This window comes from Cervus elaphus, chromosome 19 (assembly GCF_910594005.1).
Source record: "Cervus elaphus chromosome 19, mCerEla1.1, whole genome shotgun sequence".
Taxonomy (NCBI): Eukaryota; Metazoa; Chordata; class Mammalia; order Artiodactyla; family Cervidae; genus Cervus; species Cervus elaphus.
Window position 1 is genome coordinate 74,797,013 of NC_057833.1, and position 13,386 is coordinate 74,810,398.

General features: G+C 42.4%; 1 protein-coding gene across 4 annotated transcripts in view; it reads right to left on the minus strand.

Moving 5' to 3' along the window:
• Positions 1 to 13,386, minus strand: part of PDE9A (phosphodiesterase 9A) — a 106,243-nt gene that overhangs the window by 49,312 nt on the left and 43,545 nt on the right. The gene's annotated exons all lie outside the window — the stretch shown is intronic.

Consider the following 13,386-nt stretch of genomic DNA (forward strand, 5'->3'; position numbering starts at 1 on the left):
TCCAAAAAGATAAAAACAAATATTGCATATTAATGCATACATGTGGAATCTATAAAAATGGTACAGATGAACTTATTTGCAATGCATCGAGGGGGGAAGGTGGGGTGGGATGAAATGGGAGACCGAGATTGACAGATACAGACTACTATGCAGAAAACATAACTAACGAGAACCTACTGCAGAGCACAAGGAACTTTACTCAATGCTCTGCGGTGACCTAAACAGGAAGGAAATCCAAAAGAGGGGGATATATGTGTACATGTGACTGATTCACTTTGATATACAGCAGAAACTAACACAACATTGTAAAGCAACTATACTCCAATTAAAAAATTAATAATAAAAATTAAAAGGCATCAGTATAAAAAAATAGAAGATGGGCAGTGTCTCGCTGACCTATGAGGGCAAAGACATTCTGCATACTGGCCTCCTCTCTGAGAACAGACCCCTGCCCTCCGCCGCCATGGTATGATGAGGTGGGTGGACTTTTGAGGGAGAAGGACACCCTCAGAGGAATGTGAAGCTGAGAACTAGTGGCTGATTGATGGTACACGCTGGCGGGACTTTGTCCATTATGTGATAACCTCATATGTCTTGGTGATAGGACACTCTGTGGGAAAGTAGAATTACGGAGAAGCCAAAGGGAGTCCATCCTGGTCCACTGTATCTGGGCTTTGACGGTGTGTGAAATGACCCCAGAAGATGGGTGTCAGGAAGAATTCTCTCAGGGTCAACTCTGATCAAAGAAGGTGATGGATGATGGAGGCCTCATCTGACAGGAGGACTCTTGCAAAACTCTATCAGAAACTGAGCAGAACCAAAGATTCTCCTCCATCAGTAGCATAATCGTAGTGGCTGCACAAGATAAATTAAAAATAAAAAACCCCAGATGACACAGAGGTTGAAATAAGCATGTCCTTATAATTGCTTTTCATGTGGCAATTATAAGTATTGGGTTAGTCAAAAAGTTCACTGAAGTTTTTCCATAACATCTTATGGGAAAACCCAGAAGAACTTTTTGGCCAACTAGGGGGCTCAGCGGTAAAGAATTTGCCTGCCAACATGGGAGGCAGGGGTTTGATCCCTGGGTTGGGAAGATCCCCAGGAGAAGAAAATGGAAATGAGCTCCAATATTCTTGCCTGAAAAATTCCATGGACAGAGGACTCTGGTGGGCTACAGTCCATGGGGTCACAAAGAGTCAGACAGGACTGAGTGGCTGAGCACGCAATACATCCAAAAATAAAGAAAATGATGCTAGTAAGTGGTAAACAGACAGGGATCTTAAGAGGAAAATCTACAAACAAGAATATGACATTGTTGAATTTAAAAATGTATGTGAAGTTAAAAAATCATGGGTGGGCTTATAGCAATTTGAAGAAGAATAGTCAGGGAAATTGAGGATCCATCATCAGGAACTCTCCAATCTGAAGAGCAGAAAGAAAAGAATATTAAAAAAATAACAGAGCCAGTCACTTGAGGGATAAGAACAAATGTTCTAACTACATGTAATTAGACTCAGAAGGAAAGGGGAGAGAATTGGAGCATAAAATACACTTAATGAAATAATTGTGAAAATGTTTACAAATTTAATGAAAACAAACTTATACCCCATGGAAGCTCAACAAAAACACCAAGAAGGATAAACAAGAAGAGAATGAGGACAAAGCAGGGTCAAAGTGCTGAAGCCCACAGATAAAGGAAAAACACCTTCAAAGTGTCCAGAGAAACAGGACACCTTTGCAGGGGAACAAGGACAGAGATGAGATAGTTGGATGGCATCACTGATTCAATGGACATGAGTCTGAGCAAACTCAGGGAGATGGTGAAGGACAGGGAAGCTGGCTGTCCTTCACCCCATGGACGCATGCTACAGTCCATGGGATCGCAAAGAGTTGGACACAACTGAGCAACTGAACAACAATGACAAAATGAAACAATAAAAACTGACTTCTCATCAGAAACAGTGGAAGCCAGAAAAAAAAAAAAAAAAGGACATCTTTAGACTCCTTCTAAACACAAAAACAAAGCCCAGAATGCAGCAACCTATACCCTGAAAAAGATTTCAAAATGAGGGCAAAACAGAGACAAATTCAGAGAGGCAAAAGCTGAGAGGATTAGTCACTAGTAGTTTGCACTTCAGGAAATGTTAAAAGAAAAAAGAAAAATTTCAGGCTGAAGGGCTGTAACACCACTCAGGAGTTGGAATCTACAGGAAAAAAAAAAGCAGCAGAATTGGCAAAAAATTATCTTTAAGTTTCTTTTAATCATTTCTTCAAAAGACAGCTGGCTGTTTGAAAATCTTAATACTGTATTATGGAGTTTATAATGGATGTAAATTGTCTTAGTTGCTCCGTCTGCTGTAACAGACGACCAGAGACTGGGTGGGTTGTAAACAACAGACATTTGCTTCTCACAGTTTTGGGGCTGGAGTCCAAGATCACAGCACCAGCAGAGTCAGTGTCTGGTGAGGGCCCACTGCCAGGCACATAGATGGCCACTGTTCCACTGTCTTCACGGGGCAGAAGGGACGAGGGAGCTCTCTGAGGTCTCTGTCATTGTTTAGTCACTAAAAATCATGTCTGACTTTTTGTGGCCCCATGGACTGCAGCCCGCCAGGCTCCTCTGTCCATGGGATTTCCCAGACAAGAATACTAGGTTTCCTTTATAAGGGCGCTAATCCTATTCATAAGGGCCGCACTCTCATGACCTACTCACCATCCAAAGGCCCCACCTCCAAATGCCATCACACTGGCGGTTAGGATCTCAACATGTGAATTTTGGGGGGACACAAGCATTCAGTGTATGGCATAGATGTAAAGTGAACTGTGGCAATAGCTCAAAGGTTGTGGGGAGGAATTCTACTGTTGCAAAGTCCTTACTTTTTATGTGAAGTGGTATGTTAATTTTAAATAGACTAAAAAGTTAAGAATGATTTAAAAATGGGCAAAGATCTGAAAAGACAGTTCAAGAGAAAAAGATATCCATGGGGCAAGTAAACATATGAAAAGATGCTCAATATCATTAGGGAACTGCAAATTAAAACCATAAGGAGACAGAAAGATAAAGAACATTACAGCATACTAACACATATATATGGAATTTAGAAAGATGGTAACGACAACCCTATATGCAAAACAGAAAAAGAGACACAGAAGTACAGAACAGACTTTTGAACTCTGTGGGAGAAGGTGAGGGTGGGATGTTGTGAAAGAACAGCATGTATATTATCTATGGTGAAACAGGTCACCAGCCCAGGTGGGATGCATGAGACAAGTGCTCGGGCCTGGTGCACCGGGAAGACCCAGAGGAATCGGGTGGAGAGGGAGGTGGGAGGGGGGATCGGGATGGGGAATACGTGTAAATCTAGTGCTGATTCATGTCAATGTATGACAAAACCCACTGAAAATAAATAAATAAATAAATAAATTAAAAAGAGAAAGAAAAAAAAAACCATAAGGAGATACCACTCACACCTATTAGAATTGAAAAAATAGCAAAAAAACATCAAAAACACCAACACCACCAAATGCTAGTGCGGATGCGGAGCAACAGGAACTCTCATTCATTGCTGGTGGAAATGCAAAATAGTACAGTCACTTTGGACTGGTAGTTTGATGGTTTCTTACAAAATTAAATGCATGATTGAGCAACTGCACTCCGGGGTATTTACCCCAAACAGTTGAAACCCACAAGAAGGCAGAAGAAGAGGAATCCTGGATCCAAGATCAATAAAAAACAAATGACTGGGCTCCCTGGGTGGTCCAGTGATTAAGAATCCACCTGCCAATACAGGGAACACAGGTTCAACCCCTGGGATGATTCCACATGTCTTGATGCAACTAAGCCCATGTACCACAACTACTGAAGCCGGAGCACCCTAAAGCCTGTGGCTCTGCAAGAAGAGAAGTAGCCACAATGAGAAGCCCACACACCATAGCTAGAGTAACCCTCTCTCATTGCAAATAGAGAAAGCCGGTACATAGCAATGAAGACCCAGTGCATCCAAGAAGGAAATAAATACATGAAAAAACAAATGGCAACATTCACCCAAATGTTTACAGCAGCTCTGTTCATAGTTGCCAAAACTTTGACACACTCAAGCCATTCTTCAATAGGTGAAGGCATAAACAAACTACAGTATATTCATGGAACATTAATCCACACTAGGAAGAAATGAGCTATGAAGCTATGACAAGGTATAAAGGAAACTTCCTCAGTGAAGGAAGTCAATCTGAAAAGGCTACAAACTGTATGATACCAACCATAAATATTCTAGAAAAGGCACCACTATGGAGACATTAAGAAGATTAGTAGTTGCCAGGGGTGCAGGGGAAAGGACAGATGAACAGGTGAAGCACAGAGGATTTTTAGGGCAGAGAAACTACCCTGTATGACCCTGCAGTGGTAGATGCAGGTCATTATGCATCTGAAAACCCAGACTGTATACCACAAAGATTGAACCCTGATAGTAACTTGGACTTTGGCTGACAATGACGTGTCTGCTGCTTACTGATTACAATGAACATGAAGCGCTCAGGCAGGATGCTGACGGTGGGGGGGCTGTGTGAGTGTATAGGGAGGGAACGCAGGGGACGCTCTGTGCTTTTCACTCAACTTTGCTTTTTTATTGGGTCTCCAAAAAAAGAAAGCTTGTAATTAAAAAAAAAAAAAAGAAAGGTTAAGGATACATAGTGAAATATAACAACCAACTAAAAGTTATGCTAAAAAGTAGAGGAAAAGAGTCAATAGAAGAAATAAACTAGAATACAAAATTTATCCAATGAATCCAAGAGAAGAAAGAAGAGAAGCAACAGGAAACCAAACCCAAGATAAAAAAAAAAAAAAAAAAAAAGGTAACATGATAAACCTAACCTTGAGTGTATCAAGAAATACATTACACACAAATGAATAGGTAGAAATAAAACCCAAAGTACATAAAATCTTTTAGAAAATAGAGAAAAAAGCAAACCTCCCAATATATTTTATAAAAACCTGACAGACATCACAAGAAAAATGGCATAAGCCAACATCCCATAGGAGCATGGATACAAAACTCCTTAACATATTATTAAAAATAAAATGTAGCAAAATATAAAAGGAGCATACATCTTAGATCAGAGTAGAGGGTCTGTATACCTTTTGTTAAATTTCTTCCCAAATATTTTCCTAGGAATACTTCCTGGGAATACAAGTGGAATTATCCCAGAAATGCAAAGCTGTTTTAGCACTCAAAATTCAGTCACTATAATTCACTATCTTAACAGAATAAAGGAGAAAAAAATCATGTTATCCCAGTAGGTACAGAAAGAACATGTAACAAAATTTAACACCTGTTTCTATTGAGAAAACAACCTTTAGAAAACTAATAAAAAGAAACTTCATCAACTCATCTCAGTAGGTACACAAAGAACATCTGGCAAAATTTAACAGAGAATTTTGTCAAAGACCATTTGACAAAAAAACTCTTAGAAAACTAGAATAAGACATCCTCAATCTGATAAAGGACACCTACGAAAAGTCTGTATCTCATGTCACACCCAATGGTAAAAAGTGGATGCATATTCCTTAAGGTTGGAATGAGGTAAGGATGTCTGTTCTCTTGTATTGCAGTTTCAATCAATGGAATAAGACAAGTAAAAGAAATAAAACCCCAAAGACTGGAATGTAGGAAGTAACACTGTCTTTATTATTAGAAGATATGATTGTCTCTATGGAAAAATCCTAAGATTCTATAAAATAACTACCGGAAATAACACATGAACTAATAAGCAATGTCACAAGATCCTATGTCAATACACAAATATCTACCAAGGAGGAAGGAGGGTATGTGGGGGATGAATTGGAAGATTGGGATTGACACATACACAATATTGATCACTGCTGTTCAGTGTCTAAGTTGTGTCCAGCTCTTTGCAACCCTATGAATTGCAGCACATCATGCTCCTTTGTCCTCCACTATTTCCTGGAGTTTGTTCAAATTCATGTCCATTGAGTTGATGATGCTATCTAACCATCTCATCGTCTCCTGACCCTTCTCCTTTGGACTTCAATCTTTCCCAGCATCAGGGTCTTTTCCAAAGAGTTGGCTCTTCACATCAGGTGGCTAAATATTGGAGCCTCAGTATCAGTCCTTCCAATGAATATTCAGGGTTTATTTCCTTTAGGATTGACTGGCTTGATATCCATGCAGTCCAAAGAACTTTCAAGAGTCTTCTCTAGCATCACAGTTCAAAAGCATCAATTCTTTGGTACTCAGCCTTCTTTATGGTCCAACTTTCACATCCATAATGACTACTGGAAAAACCATAGCTTTGACTAGATGGACCTTTGTTGGCTAAGTGATGTCTCTGCTTTTCAATATGCTGTCTAGGTTTGTCATAGCTTTCCTTCCAAGGAACAAGCATCTTTTAATTCCATGGCTGCAGTCACCATCCACAGTGATTGTGGAGCTCAAGAAAATAAAGTCTGTAACTGTATCAATTTTTTCCCCATCTATTTGCCATGAAGTGATGGGACAGATGCCATGACCTTCGTTTCTTGAAAGCTGAGTTTAAAGTCAGCCTTTCACTCTCCTCTTTCACCTTCATCAAGAGGGTCTTTAGGTCCTCTCCCTTTCTGCCATTAGAGTGGTATCATCTGTGTGAGGCTGCCAGAGTTAATACCATGACGGGCGGCCTGGACCTAAGTTTTAGCTTCCCCCGAAATGGTAAGATTCCCTACCCCCATCAGGTAACCTGGAGCCAGCCAATCAATATGCGCCCAGTAAGAACAAAGGGAGAGCTGAAAAGCCCGCGAAAGTCTGTACCGATAGAATTACTTTGCAAACATGTAACCAATCCGCTTAAGCCAGCTACTAACCGCTTTTGCATATCTTATAAATTTGTGTACCAAGCTTGAGCTCGGCGCTTTCTGACCCTGCACCACTGTGATGTTTGTGGCAGAAAGCCCTGGCTCGAGACAGTAATAAACTTCCCTTTTTGCGAGTTGCATTGTCTTGGAAGCCTTCTCTCTTCCCGCTCGGGGATTCGGACATCGGGCATAACAATCTGCATGCTGAGGTTGTTGATATTTCTCTCAGCAACCTCGATTCCAGCTTGTGATTCATCCAGCTCAGCATTTCACACGATGTACTCTGCAAAAAAGTTAAATAAGCAAGGTGACAATATATATATATATATATAGCCTGAGAGCTATATATATATATATATATATATATATATATATATATATATATCCTTTCCTAATTGGGAACCAGTCAGTTGTTCCATGTCTGATTCTAAGTGTTGCTCCTTGACCTGCATACAGGTTTCTCAGAATACAGGTAAGGTGGTCTGGTATTCCCATCTCTTGAAGAATTTTCCAGTTTGTTGTGATCCACACAGTCAAAGACTTTAGTGTACTCAATGAAGCAGAAGTAGATGTTTTTCTGGAAATCCCTTGCTTTCTTCACAAGCCAACAAATGCGGGCAATTTGATCTCTGGTTCCTCTGCCTTTTCTAAATCCAGCTTGTACATCTGGAAGTTCTCAGTTCACGTACTGTTGAAGCCTAACTTGAAGGATTTAGAGGATTACCTTGCTAGAATGTGAAACGGGTACAATTGTGCAGTAGCTTGAACATTCCTTGGCATTGCCCTTCTTTGGGGTTTGAATGAAAACTGACCTTTTCCAGTTCAGTGGCCACTGCTGAGTTTTCCAAATTTCTTGGCATACTGAGAGTAGCACTTTTAACAGCATCATGTTTTAGAACTTTAAATGGCTCCGCTGGAATTCCATCACCTCCACTAGCTTTGTTAGTAGTAATGTTTCCTAAGGCCCACTTGACTTCACATTCCAGGATGTCTGGCTCTAGGTGAGTGACACACTATTGTGGTTATCCAGGTCAAAAGGTCATACCTTTTTTTGTATAGCTCTTCTGGGTATTCTTGCTACCTCTTCTCAATCTCTTCTGCTTCTGTTAGGTCCTTACAGTTTCTGTCCTTTATTGTGCCCATCCTTGCATGAAATGTTCCTTTGACAGCTTCAATTTTCTTGAAGAGATCTCTAGTCTTTCCCATTCTATTGTTTTCCTCTGTCTTTGCAGTGTTCATTTAAGGAGGCCTTCTTATCTCTCCTTGCTATCCTCTGGAACTTAGCATTCAGTTGGGTATATCTTTCCCCTTTTCCCTTTGATACTGTATAAAAAATGGACAACTAGTGAGAACCTACTATGTAGCTCAGGGTACTGTGTAACTCAGTGCTCTGTGGTGTCTTAAATGGGAAAGAATTAAAAAAAGAGGGGATATATGTGTACATAGAGCTGATTCATTTTGTTGTACACTAGTAACTAACACAACATTGTAAAGCAAGTATATGCCAATAAACATTTCAGAAATATACCAATATCTCCTGTAGTTTTTATAAAAGAGGAGCAAACAAATGGGAAATTAAATAAGACCCTATTTACAATAATGCCAGAAAACAAAGGATTTTTCTCAGGAATTTTCTCAGAATTTTTCTCAGAAAGCTGAGAAACAGATTTAAGAAGAAGTATGCAGGACCTTCATCCTGAAAGCTCTAAGTCTTGCTGAGTGGAGGGATGTACCATGCTCATGGTTGGAAGACTTATTGCTTAGATGTTATTGTTCCCAAATTCAATCCAAGTCTAAGTAAGAGAAGACTTTTTGAAAGAAATTGACAAGTTTGATTATTTATTCTAAAATTTGTAGGGAAAAGAAAATGACCCAGAGAACCAAAATAACCCCCAAAGAAGTACAGATGTGGAAGATTACTGGACTCCAAGCTCTAGCAATTGAAGCAGTGTGGTCCTGGTGTCAGGACACACAGATGCATGAAACAGAACAGAGCCCAGAAAGCGACCCACACATGAGTTGATTAATTTTCAACAAACATGCCAAAGGGGTTCAATGGAAAAGGAAAGTCTTTTTTTAACAAAGGGTGCTATGACAACTGGATACATGTATGGAAAAAAAAATACTGTCAACCCCCTACCTCACACCATACACAAGATTAATTTGAAATGGGTCACAAATTAAAATATAACAACTATAACCCTAAATTTCCAGAAAATGTATCTTCATGACTTGGGGTAAGAAAGGATTCTTAAAGAAGACACAGAAAGTACTATACATCAAGAAAACTTGCGCGATTGACTTCATCAACTTAGAAACTTCTGCTCTTCAAATGACCTCTCCAAGAAAATGAAAAAGGTAAGTCACAAATTGGGAAAAGACATTTGCTATGTATACATCTCACAAATGAACTGCATGCAGAATATATGGTTTTCCATAAACCAGTGGTAAACACTGGGGCTTCCCAGGTGGCTCAGTGGTAAAGAAGGCCTGCAATGCAGGAGATCCAAGTTCAACCCCTGGGTTGGGAAAATCCCCTGGAGAAGGAAATGGCAACCCACTCCAGTATTCTTGCCTGGGAAATCCCATGGACAGAGGAGCCTGGTGGGTTACAGTCCACGGGGTCCCAAAAGAGTCAGACACTACTGTGTGACTAGACAAGTGAGAAAAACTAATACAACAGTCTAAAAAATGCACAAAATGCTTGGAATAGACACTTCACAGAGTAAGATACTCAAGCACTCAACAAGCACAGGAAAACATGCTCAGCAATTATTAAGTCATCTGAGAAATGTAAATTTAAACCATAAAGAAGTAAGATTTTATGCCTACTTGAATGTCTAAAATTAAAAACACTCAGAATGCCTGGTGTGAGGTTGGCTATGACAACCAGATCACTCACACATTACTGGTGGGAACATGAAATAGTACTGCCACCTGGGAGAACAGTTTGCCATATGAACTAGCATCACTTCTAGGTATTACCCAAGGTAACTGATGAACATGTGTGTAATAGGACATGTACAATGCTCACCACAGTTAAACCCCAAACTGGAAATGTCCGTCCACAGGAGAATTACTGACCAGCTATGGAGCACTCATGAAATAGAATACTACTCAGCGATACAAGGAGATCAAACCAGTCCATCCTAAAGGAAATCAACCCTGAATATTCATTAGAAGGACTGATGCTGAAGCTCCAATACTTTGGCCACCTGATTTGAAGAGCCGACTCACTGGAAAAGACCCTGATGCTGGGAAAGATTGAGGGCAGGGGGAGAAGGCTGTGACAGAGGATGAGAGGATTGGACATGAGTTTGAGTCAAGTCTGGGAGACAGTGAAGGACAGGGAAGCCTGGCGTGCTGCAGTCCGTGGGTGGCAAAGAGATGGACATTGACTTAGGGACTGAACAACAACAGATACAAAGTAAATAAATGACACGTGTGAATCTTAAAAACACGATCCTGAAGGAGAGAATATGCAGGCACAAAAGAGCACGCTCTGTGTGATGCCATTCTCATGAAATTTAAGAACAGCAAAGAGCACTCTGCCTGCGGTGAAAGAAGTCACACAGAGGTTTCTTATGGTGTCTGGGAACTGACTTGAAGAGAAGCACAAGGGAATTTTTCTGGGGCAACGGAAACGTTCTTTGTCTTGGCTGGGGTGGTGGCTACGCACGTGCGCACTTTCATCAAAGTTCATCACAGAGTACCCTTCACGTGTGTGCATCTCAGCGCGCAGTTAGGGAGACACAGATGTATGCGTGGGGTGTGTGGCTGTCACAGATGCCTAGAGGCAGAGAGAACGGTTTGCCTCCTGGAGGTACTACACCGTGGTTCCTCAGTATTCGCAGTGGGAGTGGTTCCAAGACCCCGCTCCACAAGGATACCAAAGTCTGCTGATGATTTTGGTATCCTGAGTCGGTCCTCAGCATCTGTGGATGTGGGACCCGTGGACACCACCTGCCGACTGGACTAGATTCTGTTGCCATCATGTGCAGATTCTGTGTTCAGTATCCCTGTTTGCTGCCACACCCCAGACAGTGATGTGCTCCTGAAGCCGGCGAGACCACCTCAGATTGGGTGAATGTGCGATTCCATAAAGCTACAGAAAACAGAAGTGGGTTAAGCTCAGAAATCTCACAGGAGAGTGGTAGCATTTCATTTCATACGCTGAACCCTTTCTGTTTTCAAAAGAATGCAAGTAAAGATGACTAAGGCTAGGATGACCAAGCTGTGGGCCATGAAATTGCACTAAAAATAGAAAATATTATTAAGAACCATTATTATTGCTTCTAAGCAACATGCTTGTGCTCAAATGTCAAGCATTAACTTGACTGGCAAGGGAAAAAAGAGCCAGCCCTCCGTGTGTAGTTCAGGCCTTAGGAAGCACTCCTGCTCTATTAAAATTCAACAATTCCAGAGAGATGCAGTCAGCCATGCAAACATGCCCTTTAGGGCATTTTAAATGATAGCACCATTTAGCGAGTGCTCCCCAAGTGGCAGGCACCGTGCTGAGCAGTTTGCGTGAATTACTTCATTTATCCTCGAAGAACTGTGCATCCTGACATCTGCTTTGCAGGGAAACTGGAGTGCAGTGTGGTCAGCTCGCTTTTCCTGAGGCCACTTCCCCCCACTGACCACTGAACGAGGGCAGCTGGGCAGTCCCTGTTTCTTAGACTGGGATCCTCCAAAGCCGATCTGGAGACAAAGACTTGGGCGCCAGCAGGGCACTTGGAGATGACCCCAGGAAAGCTGGGGGGTGGGAGGAGCAAAGGCAAAGCTGGGAAGTGTGAGTGGGGGAGCAGGTGCAGGAGAGCAGCTGAGCTCATCACTTTGCATCCCTCTGGGCAACTGCGTATTCAGTGGGTATCTGTCCCCCCGAGGGGCGGTCCATCCCTCCCTCTCTGACCAGGAGGCACCTTCTTGGGGTGTCAGTCCTCAGAGATTACGGTCTGTCCCCTTTGCAGAGAAAGTCTGCAGTTGGGGGGCTCAACTCGGAGAATGGAGTCCTTAGTTCACACATGCTCTTATCTCAGACCCTTCCTCCAAGGTAGCTAGGCTCTTTTGCTTTTTTAATTGATATGCTTTATCTAACACAACTTATCTCAAAAATATCTCATTTCAACAAGTACCATTCCCTGGAAAATTTGCCTACAAATGTTCACAGTTGCATCATTCACAGTAGCAAAAAGAGGAAGCATCCCAACATCCATGAGTAGATAAACACCCTGTGGCTCTTCCACAAGACGGGATGAACGATGACCTTCACTGTAACACAGAAAAACCCTGCCAGCATCAGGCCAAGTGAAAGAAGCCAGGAGTATAGGACCACACACTTCGTGATACGACACATCCACAACAGGACTGTCCGTGGAGACGGCAGGCAGACGAGTGGTTGCCAGGGTGAGGGGACAGGAGGAGCTGCTGGCGGCTATGGGGCTGCTTATGGGGGCGATGGAAACATTCTGGCATCAGTGAGCAGTGATGCTGGGGCAAGAGTGAAACCGCTACAAACTACTGAATTTGTGCACTTGAAAATGGAGGATTTCACGCTATGTGAATTACCTCCTGATAAGAAAACATGAAACATAAACATTATCCACAACACATTTTATATTCCTTTTCTCCATACTGGGTCTGCAAAATTCTGTGTGTATTTTGCCTTTACAGCACACCCGCCTCTGGATGGTGGCTGGCCCTCTGATACATGTGGTCCTCTCCTGGCGGCCCTTGCATCCCGGGGGGCAGCACTGGGGCCCCTCCCTGAAACCCTTTCAGCTTCCTGTTCAGTCCTGACTTCAGCAAGGGGCTCCGGCAGCCTTCAGTCAACAAGGGAAAAGGCCCCTCCTCTCCAGGGACCCCTCCTCCCCATGGGAGCTCTGATCACAGGGTTAAGAATGCAGCAGCCTACTCCGATGGTTATCTGCCCTCTTTGCTCCCCACCGGCAGGTGGGGGTGCACAGTGGGTGCAGTGCATGCGTTAGAGGCTAAAGTCATGTATTCCAGAATTAGGAAAAGCCCACTGCTTAATCTGCTCAAATCATATAAAAATGACAAATAATCTGATGGTTTTCAAAAGAAAACAGTGCTGTCATCATAAAAAAGAGGCATGGAAGTTTTGTAGCTGCCATTAACTTTTATTTTACTCATAAAAGGGAAAAACAGTCTCTCTGTGTGATTGTCTCCCAGGATGCGGCAAAGGGAACATTTTTCTGAAACGGAGTTTGGTAAACACAGACCTTCCCAGTGTATGGTGGTGGTGGGGGACGCGGGTCGTGTGTGTCGTCTGTTCTGGAGGACGCGGCTGTTGCACGGCCCTTCCTCGTGGGGCGGGGGCTGTTTCCTGCTCCTAAGACGGGCCCTGCAGCTCCCGTCTCTTTTGTGAAAAGCCATGTTTTGCACAATTCTCTTCTCTACACTGTTTCCTAATATCTAAATGGGCTTCCCTGGTGGCTTAGATGGTAAAGAATCTGCCTGCAGTGCAGGAGACCCGGGTTCGATCCCTGGGTCAGAAAGATCCCCTGGAAAAGAAA